Source organism: Phascolarctos cinereus, unplaced genomic scaffold (assembly GCF_003287225.1).
Source record: "Phascolarctos cinereus isolate Bilbo 61053 unplaced genomic scaffold, phaCin_HiC Scaffold_5;HRSCAF=322, whole genome shotgun sequence".
Taxonomy (NCBI): Eukaryota; Metazoa; Chordata; class Mammalia; order Diprotodontia; family Phascolarctidae; genus Phascolarctos; species Phascolarctos cinereus.
Genome location: NW_027555958.1, coordinates 322,824,607 through 322,841,042, shown reverse-complemented (window position 1 = coordinate 322,841,042; position 16,436 = coordinate 322,824,607). Strand labels below are relative to the sequence as shown.

At 40.8% G+C, this 16,436-nt stretch overlaps 1 protein-coding gene and 1 long non-coding RNA gene across 2 annotated transcripts in view; one reads left to right on the top strand and one right to left on the bottom strand.

Annotated features, from left to right (window-relative positions):
- KCNN3 (potassium calcium-activated channel subfamily N member 3) overlaps positions 1 to 16,436 on the top strand; it is a 297,364-nt gene that overhangs the window by 221,810 nt on the left and 59,118 nt on the right.
- On the bottom strand, positions 3,101 to 7,622 carry LOC110212103 (uncharacterized). The gene is made up of 3 exons (XR_002325565.2): positions 7,467 to 7,622; positions 3,879 to 4,070; positions 3,101 to 3,349 (listed from the first exon to the last, which is right to left on the bottom strand). It is a non-coding gene; the product is annotated as an uncharacterized LOC110212103 (long non-coding RNA).

Sequence of the window (16,436 nt, the reverse complement as noted above, 5' to 3'; positions counted from 1 at the left end):
GAAGAGCCTTGAGTCCATGTCCTCTGAGGAGTGTTTGAAAAAACTGGGCATATTTGGAAGACAAGATTCTGGGGAAACATGATATGTCTTCAAGTATTTGAAGGAGGAGGAGTTGGACTTATTCTGATTGATCCCTAAGGCCTGAACTATGTCTAATCAATCAATAAAGATTTATTAAGTGCCCATGATATCTCAGGCATTGTGATAGCTGAGGATTTGGTTCTTGTTGAGTAGTTTTTTCAGTCATGTCCAAAACTTTATGAGCCCATTTGGGGTTTTCCTTGGCAAAGACACTGGAGTGGTTTGCCATTTTCTTCTCTAGCTAATTTTATAGATGAGGAACTAAGGCAAAGAGGGATAAATGACTTGCCCAATGTCACACAGCTAGTAAGTATCTGAGGCCAGATTTGAACTCATGAAGATGAATCTTCCTGATTCCAGGACTAGTGCTCTATTCACTGTGCCACCTGGCTGCGCAGGTACTAGGGATACAAATGCAATAAATTAAGAAATTCTTATTCATAAGGAGCTTACATTCTAATGGATGGTTGGAAGTCAAAAAGGCCAGTTCAGGCTTAATGTCAGAAAAAAACCCTAACAATTAGAGCTATCCCAAAGTGGAACGAACTGACTGCCTGGACACCCTCTCCTTGGAGGTCTTCAAGAAGTGGCTAGAGGTATCCTTGTTGGGTATGTTATAATGGGCATTCTTCTGGTGTATGGGTTGAACTAGATGGCTGATGAAATTCCATTCTGTGAAATTGTCATGAGAGAAGTTGTTTCTCCAAATCCTTATGCTTGTCATCACCAGCTCCCTCTTTGAAAAGAAAAAATCAAGCTTCTTTGCTTCCAGCTAGGCCAGGGGCCAGAGAAGCAAGGCAAGAAAATAAGGGGATGATGGGCAATCCATGAACACGAGGGGAAAGCTGAGATAGATGGATCTGAAGACAGAGACACTCCTTTCCTATCTGGGAGAATGTAAGATGGCAGACCACAGGGGTGCTTTGTTCTTTCTATGTATTCCACAGATCCTGATACAGATTAAGAACTCAGCTAATACTTGTTCAAAGGATCATGAGACTTAGCCCTGGAAGAGACCTTAGACAACATTTAGTCTAGGGCCCAGACAAACTAACTAACTTGCCTGGTGTCAAGTCAAAGGGCTTGGGTTCAGATCTTGGTCTTTTTTTTTTCTTTTTTCTTTTTTTAGGCAATTGGGGTTAAGTGACTTGCTCAGGGTCACACAGCTAGTAATGTCAAGTGTTTGGTCTGAGATCAAATTTGAACTCAGGTCCTCCTGACTTCAGGGCCAGTGCTCTATCCACTGCGCCACCTAGCTGCCCCAGATCTTGGTCTTTTAGCCCAGCTTCACTGATGACTGATTATAAGACTGAGCATTTCCAAGCCCTAAGAGATCAAGACATTGTTGCTCCTTTTGCCCTTGAACTCTGGCTGGTTGAGAGAATGAAATTGCTTTCAACAGTGGGGTTTGTTTATAAATGAGAATGCAGTATCATTTCTACACTTCCTCCTCTTCCTTTTTTTCTGCCTCCGCCTCTTCTTCCTCCTTCTCACATTGGCTAAAACCTAGGGTATATAAATAAGATGAATAGGAGATAAGATGGGAAGACAGATTAAAATTGGATTATGGCAGCAATGTTAAGTGCACTGGATTTGGAGACAGAGGACCTGGGTTCAGATCCTGATTCTGCTACTACTACCTGAATGAGTGACTCTTCTGGAGTCTCCTCTTGTCTTAGGCAAGCCATGTGGTGAAACATATAGGATGTAGAACTTAGAGTCAGGAAGACCCAAGTTCAAATCCTGCCTCAGACACTCCCTTGCTGTGTGACCCTGGGCTAGTCATTTCATCTCTCTATGCCTCAGTAAGATGGGAATAATGATAACATCAACCTCATAAGATTATTATGAATTTCAAATAAATTAGCATATATAAAGCACTTTGTACCTTAAAGTACTATATAAATGCTATTAATTATTATTATTATTATTTGTGAGTAAGAGGGCTAGACTAGCTGACTTCTGAGATCTCTTCCAGCTCTAAATCTATAATCCTGCAGTTTCATGACTCCAAATTCAGTGTTTCTTCTACCACACAATGCTGCCTCCCCTTGCTATCGATTGAGAAGAATTACCAGAGGAGGAGAGGGAAGCAGGAGAAATTTTCAGAGATTCAAGAGAACAGAAGGAGGAGAGAGGAAAGAAGAAGAAAAGGGTACTCAATAGAATGACACATAGAGAAAATGAAGGAAAAGGAGAATGGGAGAAAATAGAAGTTCAAAGAAGAAAAAGAAGGAAAAAAAAGGAAGGTATTAAGTATAAAGGAGTGCTTTAAAAAGAAAGTATAAAAAAAAGTAGGGAGGAGGGAAGAATAGAGAGAAGCCAAAAATGGAGAGTAAAAGGGGAGAGAGAGAGAGACAGAGAGAGAGAGACAGACAGAGAGAGAGAGAGAGAGAGAGAGAGAGAGAGAGAGAGAGAGAGAGAGAGAAATGAGGAAGAAGAAAGGGAAAGTGGCAATGAACTCCAGTGCAAGGCACTGTAGGCCTCTAGAATATTTATATAATTCTGTCTTTTTCCCTGTCAGGACTTCAAAATATCTGTGCTCTTAGCAATATGGGCACTCCACTCACCAGCAAAGATTGCAACTCCTAAGTATCTTAGGAGACAGCCTTCATGAATTGCTGACGCCAAAAAAAAAAAAAAGGGAGAAAAATATCAGCCTTTGGTAGCCAATCTTCAGGGAATGAGTCTCTGCCATTCTGGGTATGATAGTTTTGATGAGAATTCTAACAGCTTCCTAGAGAATAGCATTGGTGGGAATAAAATGGCGATGTGTGGGTATGTGACATTTTTAGCATCTTAAAAACCACGTCATCTTTGTTTCTCTGATCGTCTCAATCACACAATCAGTTTTTTGGAGAGAGGGAAGACTGCTGGATTTGTTCCTGCCACAGTAGGTACTCACATTATTGACCCAAGGTAGGACTGAAGAACCTGACCTTTCATTGACCCAAAGCTTTCCTCTCTATTAACAATAGACGTGGCCAAGACCCACAAAGGGAAGGGGGAAAAAAAGAAGAAACTGTGAGGAAATGTTCCTTTTTCAACATGTTGGTTTTCTCCATGTCCAGGCATTTTATTAGAATTTCCAGATCAGGAAACATGGAAACATTAGGGGAGGGGAGAAGAAATGGAAACATTACGAACGAAGACACTGGTTCTGAAGGTCTTGCCAGATGAGCCAGCTGTTGTTTTCTTTAGGAACTCTATGAAGAGGTTGACAGTAACCTGTCTAGGAGGGAGGGTTGGACTGCAGTAGCCACAGCAGCTGAATGCCATCAAAGAGAGAGAGAACATGAACATAAAATTCTCCACTGACATCTCAAGCTTGCTCAAGACACTTAAGAAGGCCGGGGAAAGAAGAGCAAAGCACAAGCTAAGTGTACTTAATACTTAACCCTACCCCACGATGGTCCTTAGAGGGTACCTCCTTCATGCACGTCTGACCACACAGTCATCATTGCTGCAGTTCTTGAAGGCACTGAAGGTGACTTACAAACCTCTAACTGTGGAAGTCCTTACAAAACAAACATAACCACCCCCTCCACACATGCACCCACACATACATACACATGCACACACAAATCCCCGATAATCATTGGAAGAAAATAATTGTTGAGTTCAAGGCAAGTCGCAACACGTTCATCTCCCAAAGAGAATGGCTTGGCTTTGTTTTTGCCTTTTTGAAAAGAAATGTGACAGCCTGCAATGCTGATACTGTCAGCTCTCAGTGCTGGAAATAAAGGACTAGCTAAAGACTTGCTTTGGAAAGATCCAAGGCTGTTACCTCGAATTACCTGGGAGAGGGAAATATTCTTATTTCCCCCTGAATTCCAGAACCAACTTGGGAAGAAGAGCAAGACAGCCATGAGTCTGATCCGGCCCAGGGATTTTCTTTTCTGTATACATCTTCCTATGAATATTCATTTACTTATGAAGCCTCCAAAGCCGTTTACTTTCTATTTTCGGGAAGGTCTTTGTTGGGGAAACTGTATTTTTAAGAGAAGAAAGAACTTTTTTAAAAAACTGAAGTGAATTCACCAATCACCAGAAGCAGCAGCTGGGGGTACCATTCCTTCTCTGTGCCATTCTTTCCCAGATGACTTTGAATGTCAACAGCCCTCATGCTTCCCTCCCACTCCCCTGATCCAAAGGATTTCTCAACTATTCCTCAATTAAGCCTTCTGCTACCTTTAAGAAGTGTAGATTTCACTCCATTCTCTGCATAAAGCTGGAATCAGGTGCCCTGGTACAGTGATTTGCACCCCTGAGGCAGAAATAAAAGACTAAACTGAATTGAATCGAAGACCTCCCAGCCAGTCGGAGGAGGCAGGAAGGGGAACTAAAACATGGGGAGTTGATGCCATTTTCTCCTCTTTAACAACTGTCAGGCTTTCCTAATGTGTCCTGGAGAACATCCAGTTCCCTTGAGACTCAGAGACATTCATCTTACTGGTAGTGATTAAGCAGGTATTTAACATCCAGGTGGTCTCCCAACTTACAACACCTGACTTACAAATAATCCACGCAGATGGCTAGCCAACTTCCCCTGCTCCCTACAAGAATATGTGCTGCCTCTGATGTGAAAGAGGTATGAATTCAGAAGTAAAGGAAGGGTAGTAGTTGTGAAAAGCAGGAACAGCTTTAAGGTAACTGAGTGACTCCCAGGGGGCAAACTTCCAAGTGAAGCTGGCCTGCCCCCGTGGTAACCTTCCTGCCCCCAAAATAACCCCCCTCCAAGTTGCATGAATCTTTTCAGTTCCTTTTGTTGTATTCCCCAAAATTCACTAATGACAAATTCATATGGAATAATGTTCAAATATTTCTGGCAGGGTTAAAGAGTTATTTCTTGACCATTTACAATTTTAGTGAGAATTAATCCAACTGGATTGCTTTCTTCTGGACACATCTGAGACTGACTGTGAGGAATGGTCATTTTTTTCAGGGGTGGGGGGAATGTAGGTATGTAATTTTGGAATGGGGTTCTGCAGGGACAAGGGTGGGGAGGATTAAGGAAGCAGGATATTAGGATTAAGAATCCAGAGGGAAGGAAGGCAGACAGCTGTATGGGAAGATGCCGTGTCCAGACAGCTGTCCGCAATCATTAATGACTCCCTTCCCCCATTAGAACATGCAAAGAGACTGAAGGTTTTGCTATTGATGGTCATGATCTAGCACTGTTGAGAAGTAGTTGAATAAGCAGAGAAGAAGGCTTATGTGAGTGAGAAAGTGTGTAACAGTGAAATTGAGTCCATGTGCTTCTGATTACAGAAATATGGTGAGGGGGTGGATGGGATAATACCCAGTTATTTAGGAGCCCATAGAGTAGATGTCAGGGGGCAGCTAGATAGCACAGTGGGTAGAGTTTGGGGATTAAAATCAGGAAGACTCATCTTCTTGAGTTAAAATCTGGCACTTACTAGCTGTATGACCTTGGGAAAGTCACTTACTCCTCAGGAGAACTAAACGGCACACCACTCCAGTATCTTTACCAAGAAAACCCCAAATTGGTAGGGGTGCAGCTAGGTGGCACAGCCCTGGAGTCAGGAGGACCTGAGTTCAAATCCAGCCTCGGACACTTGATACTTACTAGCTGAATGACTCTGGGCAAGTCACTTAACCCTGATGGCTGTGCCAAAAAACAAACAAACAAAACAAAAATAAAAAACAAATGGGTCATGAAGTGTCAGTCGGACATGACTGAAACAGGTCAACAAGAAGAGTCAAGTCAAGAAGCATTTTATGAAACAGCTACTATGTGCCAGGCAATATGCTCAGTGCTAGAGATACAAAGAGAGGCAAAAACCAAAACAAAACAAAAACAAACACAAAAAACCAGTCCTCGCTCTCAAGAAGCTCAGTCTAATGGGGGAGACAATATGCAAAAAGGTATATGCAAACAGGATATAAACAGGAAGTACTTAGAAGGTTTGTACTTGGGTTTGGGGTAGGTAGGAAGATTAACGATGGGGGCTGGCATATTCTGATGGTATTTTGAGCTTTGAGGCCATGTGTCAACTGGACTCTATGGTCCAGGTCCCTTCCACAAAATGATACCATCTTTTTGTGATGACAAGTCCCTTCTCTGATGTGGATATCTGATTGACACAATTCCAAGCTTCTAGGAGACTGTACATAGGAGAAGGGGAAAAAAAGCTTGAGGTTGGGAGTTGGGAGGAAGAGAGGGAAAAAATGGATCCAGAGTCCAGATATGAGTGGAATTAGTGGCAAATGGAAAGCACTTGTGGGTATATGTGACAAGGTCTAAATCACATTATAAGCCTCACGTTACTCTCCTATCTGGACATTGATGCCTTAAGAGAAAATATGGAAGAGGGTCTTGGAAGACTTGAAAGAGGGTCACAGAAAGGAAGACAAATGGGTGCCTGAAACTCTGATTATTTAAAATGTGACATCAAGGCTTCCTATAGCAAGCCTGCTCTTACATATTCACTGGCATTCATATTCAGAGCCTTAATCAGGATGCGGTATTGCGGCCAGAAACTGATGTTTAGGGACCTGAGCTTCCTCCCCTGGGGATGGTTTTCATCCCTGTTCCTGGACCTTTCTTTCTTCTTTCAGCCCACATAGTAACAGAGGTTGGGGGTGGGGAAGATGAGCCCAGGGAAAGCTCAAAGTATCAGTGTTACAGGCCAGCAGATGTCAGGGGAGAAAACAAGCAACCCCCTAAAACTTGACCCATGCTTGAACTTTCCCCCAACTCTCATAGGGCCATAAGCGGAACTGTCTAGGGTTATGCCTATTCCCTTCCCCAACTGAATTTACCCTGGGTAATGGAATTCCTAGCTATGGCAGTATTCCCACCAGGACTGGGGAACCTGTAGCCTTGAGGCCACAGGTGGCCCTCTAGGTCCTCAAGTGCATCCCTTTGACTGAATCTAAACTTCAAAGAACCTGCCTCGAGGCTGCAGGTTCCCCACCCTTGGTTGACACTATTGCCCAGCTTTCTCTTATGGCCAACCCTCGGTCCATTGCTGCATTTTTCCATCTCTCATCCTACCCCCTTTGCCTCTTTTTATTTTTCCCTCTGCAGAGATGATGAAGAGCTCAGAAATGTGTCATTCACAAATATAGAATCTGATCAGGCTCTCTCATTGCTCCCCAAAACTGATATCACTATGTGGGAAGGTACTAGGAAACAGATCCTGCAAACGGTGTGGAATCAACAGGGCTTAATTCAAAGGTGGAATTTGCTAGCCTCCTACATTTGCCCTGGTAGCTTCTCTTTCCACACTCTTCCAAATAGAGGCTTACACAGAAATTGTTAGTGTTCCACCTCCCAGACACTCCCTCAATCTCTACCATAGCTAAAGTCTTTCTTCCTCACACGTACTCCACTCAGTCATGTTCTGTTATTCCTTTACCTCATTCATATTACTCCATCACTATTTCTACTGTGCATCCTCCAGGCAGATCTGATCACCAGCATGAAGAGAATATCTTGATGCTGCCTCATATGCCAATGAAATTGTGGGCAGCTGGAGCCTGGCATAGCCTCTGCCTTTCAATGAGGGCATTCCCTACACCTTACAAAAGGAAAGGAAACTCATTCACTTTCTCTCCTCTCCCTTTTTCTTCCTTCTAGGCCCCATGAATCCCTGCTTAAAAACCCAGGCTAGTACCAAGAATACTATAGTTCATTTACATTATGACTTAAATAGTCTTTTGTGAGCTGGACAGGCGAGTAGAACTACCGTTTGTGACATTGTTCCTATGGGAAAAGGTATACTAAGCTCCAAACCATTGACTTACAGATGAACTTTTGAAAGATGACCCAATTATAAGTAGGAGGAGATGGCCAGAAAGTGTGCTTTGGAGCTGATTTATGCTGGTAGCTAACCCTAGATTGTATACATCCTCCCCAGGATTTCAGACTTTATTCTTCCAACCCCGTCTCAATTTCCATCTTTGGCAGCTAACCAACTTTGACAGTTATGGGGCAAAGCGGCGTACAGAGAGCGGTGGAGAAAAGCTGCTGTTTCTCTGTCTTGCATTTCCTGCTCTCCCTTCTGGCAGCCCACCGCAATCAGTGACCCAATCAACAAATATATATTAAGTGCCTGTTTGGGAAGGAGAGTACAGAAATAGAAAAGTCAAGCAAGCAATGAGCATTTATCAAATGCTGTACTATATGCCAGGTACCGTGCTAGGTATTGAAAATACAAAGACCAGAATGAAACAGGCTTTGCCCTCAATAAGTATATGTTCAGTCAGATGGTCAACAAGCATTTATTAAGTGCTTAATGTATACCAGGAACGATGCTACATGCTGAGGATACAAAGAAAGGTAAAAGCACAGTCCCTGGCCTCAAATTGCTTACATCCCAATGGTGGAGGCAACATGCAAAAAAAAAATTGTACGATCCATATATTATATAGAGAGATATATGCACACATATATGTATGTATGTATTATAAGTGAAAAGTAATCCCAGAGGGAAAGCCCTAGAAGTGGTAAGCAGGAGTACCAAAAAAGGCCTCTTGCAGAAGGGGTGATCCATTCAATTCAATAAACATTTATGAAGCACCTACTATGTGCCAGGCACTATACTAAGTGCTAAGGATACAATTAAGAAAAAGAGAGACTGGCCCTGCCCTCAAGGAGCTTACAATCAACTGGAGGAAGACAACACCAAAAGGAAGCTGGAAGTGGACAGGACTGGGGAGGGGTGGGGAGAGAGGGGAAGCAGTTGAAAGACACCAGGGGCAGTTGGCGTGAAACATCTTGTTTCAGAGATTTCAGACCAAGCAGTACACCCAAGCTCACTTTGAGTGAGCTACAAACTCCAGGCCCAGCTCTCTATACATGAAACCTTGGCTTGGATTTTAGCACTCACCCTCGGCCCTCCAATCAGAGGGGAGATAAGGCTGATTGATAGGATTGGAAAGGTGCTGAATAGACTATGGGTTCGGTGTTTTGGTATAGCCTGGGAGAGCATTCCCACCGGCCCTTCCCCTGGAAAGGGGGCTGGTTGTATAAAAACAAATAGTGATTTACACAAACAAAACTAATGCAGCTAAAAGTAGAAGGAAAACAGGAAACTTGGGGGGGAAATTTACAGAAAGTTTCCCTGGTAAATACCTCATTTCTTAAATATGTAGGGAATTGAGCCAAATTTATAAAAATAAAAGCCATTCCCCAGTTCATACATAGTCAAAGGACATGAACAGGCAGTTTTCAGAAAAAGAAATCAAAGCTATTAATAGTCACAAGAAAAAATGCTCTAAATCACTACTGATGAGAGAAATACAAATTAAAACAACTCTGAGATACCACCTCGTATCAGATTGGCTAACGTGACACCAAAGGAAAATGATAAATGCTGGAGGGGAGATGAAAAAATTGGGACACTAATGCACTGCTGGTAGAATTGTGAACTAGTCAGACCATTCAGGAGAACGATCTGGAACTTCACCCACAAGGCTATAAAACTATGCATACCCTTTGACCTAGCAATATCAGTACTAGGTTTATATCCCAAAGAGATTTTTTTAAAAAAAGGAAAAGGAACTATGTGTACAAAAATATTTATAGTAGTTCTTTTAGTGGTGGCAAAGAATTAGAAATTGAAGGGATGTCCATCAATTAGGGAATGGCTGAACAAGTTGTGATATATGATTGTGATGAAATACTATTCTGTTATGAGAAATGATGAGCAGGATGCTTTTAGAAAAACCTGGGAAGACATACATGAATACTCATGCAAAGTGAAATGAGCAGAACCAGGACAACAGTCTACACGGTGACAGCAATATTGTAAGGATGATCAACCCTGAAAACCTTGGTTACTCCAATCAAGACAATGATCCAAAACAATTCTGAAGGACTCATGATGAAAGATACTATCTACTTCCAGAGAGAGAGCTGAAGAACTATGAACACAGATAGAAGCACACTTTTTTCCACTTTATTTTTAGTTTTATTGTATTTGTGTTTTCTTTTACAACATGGCTAATATGGAAATAATGTTTTGCATGACTTCACATGTATAATCAATATCAAATTATCTGCCTTCTCTTTTCTTTTTTTTTTTAGGTAATTGGGGTTAAGTAACTTGCCCAGGGTCACACAGCTAATGTCAAGTGTTTGGTTTGAGGCCGGTTTTGAACTCAGGTCCTCCTGACTTCAGGGCCGGTGCTCTATCTGCTGTGCCACCTAGCTGGCCCAAATTATCTGCCTTCTCAAAGAGAGAGGAAGGGCATGGAAGAGGGAAAGAATTTGGAACTCAAAACTTTTAAAAATGAATGTTAAAAGTTTTTATGGGTAATTGAGAAATATTTAAAAAATAAAAATATTATAATGAACAAATAGAAAGGGTGTACATTCCTTGTGAGAGCCAGTGGGAATGCTTCCCCAAAGTGTGCCTGCTCATGCTCTCTCTGTACCTATGGTATACATATATAAGTAAGTAAACTAAATGGAGTGAGGCACTAATAAATCAATCAGGCATTTTATTAAGTATCCACTATGTGCCAGGTACTATAACTATGTACTGATGATTATTGTTATTGTTGTTTTCAGTTGTGTTTGACTCTTCATGACCCCCTTTGGGATTTTCTTGGCAAAGATACTATTGGTTTGCCATTTTTCTTCTCAAGATCATTTTACTGATGAAACTGAGGCACACAGGGTTAAATGACTTACCCAGGGTCACAGAGGTAGTAAGTGTCAAAGGCTAGATTTGAACTCACAAAGATGAGTCTTCCTGACTGGAGGCCCCAGCACTCTATCCACTAGAACACCTAACTGCCCAGATTGGACAATTATAGTTAACTCTGGAGAGAACAGTTTCAGTTGAGTGATGACATTGGAAACCAGATTGCAAGGGTTTGAGACATTAGCATTGACCTTGGTGTCCAAGGGCCTGAGTTCAAACCCCAGCTTTGATACCTACTAACCATGTTATCATGGGTAATTAACCTAACCATTCTGTGTTTCTGTTTCTTCATCTTTAACATTGCTTGCATTGCCAGGATTGTCAGGAAGTTTTGTAAAACTTAAATATGAGCTCCAACACTGACTAGCTGTGTATGCATGGGTGAGTCACTTTAATTCTCTGAATCTCAGCTGCCTATTATATAAAATGGGTATATTCTTGTACTACCAATCTTATAGGGTTATGGTGAGAAAAGCATTTTAAAACTCTATAATATTTCATAAATATTCATTATTATTACTATTACTAACTTTGTTATTATTACTAGTAATAATGATTATTACTACTATGCAATTCAATTCAACTGAAAAGCATTTTTTAAGCCTGTATTATATGTAAGGTACTGTGCTAAACATTAGGAATGATGCATAAATGAAAACCATTCCCTATTTTCAAAGAATATATTCCTTGTGCATGTATAAATAATATATATACACAAATACATGTGTATATACACATGCATATGTGTATATATGTATATACATGTATATTCATGTATATGTACATTATTCAGGCCATGCAGGATGTAAGTAGGTTATTCAAGGAGATGGCATAAGATCATAAATTTGGAACTGGAAAGAAACTTGGAGGTCATATAGTCAACCCCACACTCCTCTCTCAAAGGCAGCTAGGTGATGAAGTAGATTACACACTGGGCCTGGAGTCAGGAAGACCTGAATTCAAATCCAGTCTCAAACATTTACTAGCTATGTAACTTTAGGCAAACTATTTAACCTTTGTCTGCCTCAGTTCCTTCATCTGTAAAATGGGGATAATGATGGCACCTACCACCCAGAGTATTTGTGAGGATCAAATGAGATAATATTTGTAAAGCATTTGGCAAATCTTATGTAAATGTTAGCTATTATTATTGTTATGGGTGAAAACACTAACAACTAGGACAGCAGTGTTCTAGGACACTGGCTCTGGAGACCGAAACCTGGGTTCGAATCCAGCCTGTGAAGTTTATTAACTGTATGATCTTGGGCAAGTCACTTTACCGCCTTAGTTTCCTCATCTGTAAAATTTAAAGGGTTGTACTAGGCCTTTGAGGACCCTTCAGACTCTGGATTTATGATCTTGTGACTACTTTTTAATTTTTTTCACTTTTTTTTTTTAGTAGCAGCATGGCATTGTGTCTAGAGAGCTGAATTTAGAAAGACCTAAGTTCGAATCCTGTCTCAGGCACTTTCTAGTCATGGGTAACTTACTTAACCTCTCTGGGACTCAGTTTTTTCATCTGTCAAAAGATGAGATTGGACTAAATAGTGTCTACTGTCTCTTCCAACTCTATTCTGTGATCCTTTAAACTAGGGAAATCAGGGAAGACTTCCAAAAAAGCAAGCACCTGAGCTGAGCCTTAAAGGAAGTTGAGGTTTCTAGGAGGCAGTGATGGGGAGGGGATACATTCCAGATGTTGTGGGGTAGCCTGAATAAAGGCAGAGAGGTAGAAGACTAAGTGTCAGATTTAGTGCTGGGAGAGGCAGAATACTCGTGAGCCTTAGTCCTTATCTTTGAGAACCTTACAATCTAATTAGGGATCTAATGGGGAGACAAGATAAGGAGAGGTAAAGAAGCAACTAGCAATCTTGTCAGGAGGGCCCAAATGAGTGGTGCGGACAGTCAGCCAGTCAATAAGCACTGAGGTTACAAAAGGTACCAAAAGATTCTCCCTGCCCCCAAGGAGCTCACAAACTAGTGAAGGAGACAATCAGCCAAACAATATGTACAAGCATGGTCCGGAAGATTCATCTTCATGGGTTCAAATCCAGCCTCGGACACTTACTAGCTGTGTGATCCTGGGCAAGTCAGTTAATCCTGCTTGCCTCAGTTTCCTCATCTATAAAATGAGTTGGAAATGGCAAACCACTCCAGCATCTTTGCCAAAAAAAACCCCAAAGAGTATTGCAAAGAGTCAGTCACAACTGGGGAAAATGACTCAATGTTTAAGAAGAACAGAAAAGTAGAAAGAGCTTTAAATGCCAAACAGAGGACCTTATATTTTATTCTGGAGGTAATAAGGAATCACTAGAGTTTATTGAGTTGAGGGGTGTGTGTGTGTGTGTGTGTGTGTGTGTGTGTGTGTGTGTGTGTGATGGTTAGACCTTTTTTAATGAATTTATTTTATCAACAATCACTTCCATATGCTTTTGAGTTTTAACTTTTTCTCCCCCTCCCTCCCTGCCTCCCTCTCCAAGATGGTGCACAATCTGATATAGGCTATACATATATATTCCTATTAAACATATTTTCACATTAGTGATGCTGTAAGGAAGAATTAGAACCGATAGAAGGAACCACAAGAAAAAGAAAACAAAACAAAACAGAAGAAAAAATAGGAAATAGTATGCTTCGATCTGCATTCAGACTCCATAGTTCTTTCTTTGGATGTAGATAGCATTTTCCATCATGAGACCTTTGGAGATGTCTTAGATCCTTGCATTGCTGAGAAGGGCTAAGTTTATCAATGTTAGTCATTGCACAACATGGCTGTTACTGTGTACAACATTCTCCTGGTTCTGCTCACTTCGCTCAGCATCAGTCCATACAAGTCTTTCCAGGTTTTTCTGAAGTCCACCTGCTCATCCTTTCTTATAGCACAATAGTATTCCATTACATTCATATACCACAACTCGTTCAGCCATTCCCCAATTGATGGGCATCCCCTCAATTTCCAATTCTTTGCCACCACAAAAAGAGCTGCTATGAATATTTTTGTACATGTGGGTCCTTTCCCCATTTATAGGATCTCTTTGGGATATAGCCCTAGAAGTGCTATTGCTGCATCAAAGGGTATGCACATTTTTATAGCCCTTTGGGCATAGTTCCAAATTGTCTCCAAAATGGAGAGCAACTCCACTAACAATGCATTAGTGTTCCAATTTTCCCATATCTTCTCCAACATTTATCATTTTCCTGTTTTGTCATGTTGGCCAGTCTGATAGGTGTGTTGTGGTACCTCAGAGTCATTTTGATTTGCATTTCTCTAATCAATAGTGATTTAGAGCATTTTTTCGTATGACTATAGATGGCTTTAATTTCTTCATCTGAAAACTGCTTACTTATATCCTTTGACCATCTATCAATTGTGGAATGACTTGTATTCTTATAAATTTGACTTAATTCTCTATATATTTTAGAAATGAGGCCCTTATCAAAGACACTAGTTGTAAAAATTCTTTCCCAATTTTCTACTTTCCTTCTAATCTTGGTTTCATTGGCTTTGTTTGTGCAAAAACTTTTCAGTTTAATGTAATCAAAATTATCCATTTTGCATTTCATAATGTTCTCTATCTCCTGTTTGGTCATGAATTCTTTTGTTCTCTATAAATCTGATAGGTAAAGTATTTCTTGCTCTCTCAGTTTGCTTATAGTATCAGCCTTTATAGCTAAATTATGAACCCATTTTGACTTTATTTTGGTATATATTGTGAGATTTGGGTCTATGCCTAGTTTCTGCCATACTGTTTTCCAGTTTTCCCAGCCGTTTTTGTCAAAGAGTGAGTTCTTATCCCAGAAGCTAAGGTCTTTGGGTTTATCAAATAGTAGATTACTATAGTCATTGACTACTGTGTTAGACCTATGTTTTAGGAAATCATTTTGTCAGCTAAATGAACAAAGAGTTGATGTGAGGAGAGATGAGCAAGGGAGACCAATTAGAATATTTTCAATAGTCAAAGAAAAAGATAATGGGTCTGAACTAGAGTGGTAGCTATATGCGTGGTAAAAAGGAAACATGTATAATAGCTGTGAAGTAGAAATTACAGAATTTAGCAACAGATTTGATGTGTGAGGGAGGGATCATGGATGATACTTTCTGAGCCTGGGTGACTCTCAACAATAATAAGGAAGTTCAGGAAAAGGGAGGGGTTTTTTTTGGTGGGGGATAATAAGTTCTGTTTTTTACTGAATTTGAGATACCTACGGGAAATCTGATTCAAAATGTCCTCAAAAGGTAATTGATGATATGGGATTGTAGGTAAGGAGAGAGAGAGTAAGGAAAGAGATATAAATATAGATAAATAACAGATATAGTTCTCAATATGCAGATATAGATAGTCAATGATAATTCATATATTGGATATAATAGATATATATTGAGATAATAATTGACTCCATGGGAGACGACGTAGTCACCGAAAAATAGTATAACTACAAAGAGATAAGAGGTCCCAGAACAGAAGCTTGGGTGGTTGGGAGCTGTGACATCAATGAAGATCTCGCAAAGGAGGCTGAAATGGAGTGATCAGAGAGACAGGAGGAGAACTAGGGGAAAGCTTAAAGAGGAGAGTGTATCCAAGTAGATGTTGTCAAGCATTTGCTTCAGGGATGTTGAGAAGCAGAAGGATTGACAATTAAGAAATCACTGATGGTATAGCCAGGGGTGGGGAACCTTTGGCCTCGAGGCCACATGTGACCCTCTAGGTCCTCAAGTGAAGCCCTTTGACTGAATCAAATAATAAATAATTAATGAAATTAATTAATAAAAGGGAAAGAAAGGTTAAAAATCCCTTAATAAAAGGATTTGTCCTGCAAAACATGGACTCAGTCAAAAGACCACACCCAAGGACCTAGGAGGCCACATGTGGCCTCTAGGCCACAGGTTCCCCACCACTGGATTATAGACAGTAAGCACTAGAGATATTTAGAGGAGGTTATCCCTCTTAAGCCCAGCAGAATGTAAGCATCTTGAAGACCAGAACTGTTTTTCATTTTGTCTTTGTTTCTCCCACACAGATGTATTGGTGCCTAGATGTATTGGGCATATATCAGGTGCTCAATACATTCTTGGTAAATTGAGTAGTCATTTCATATAAGTTTCTATTTCTCTGACCAGATTGTAAGCTCCTAGAGGGCAGAGATGGTGTCTACAAGGCCTTGCATATAGTAGGTGCTTAATCCTCACTTGTTCAATTGGACCAGAGATTGGAAAGGTGGGTAAAGGCAGAAGTGCCTAGCAGAGTTGGGTGAGTATAGCAGCAAAAGGAGTAAGGGCCTCAGGGCCCCTAGATTTGAGGGGCATAAAGATGCATTTTACATTACTGATTGCAACATAAACAGTAACTCCTTGGAGAGGGCCCCTTATAACTGTGTTTTTTCAGTGTTCTTCCTGTTCTTGATCTATCCCAAGTGTCTGGGAAAGGCCTCAGGATTTGATGTGGGCCTTTGAAGAATGAATAGGCTGTAATTGGGTGAAGGGAAAGGAACAACATTCCAAGAGCTAAAAGGGCCAGATCAAAGTCATGAGATTGGGGAAACATCTAGACCAATTGGGGAGTCGGCCAATGTGGCTTGAGTGGAGTTTGTCTCTGATCATTGCTGAAAAGTAATCTTCTGTTCTTACAATTTTCCAACAAAGCAAAATAATGCTGGGCCGGCCATCCCAAAAAAAGATAG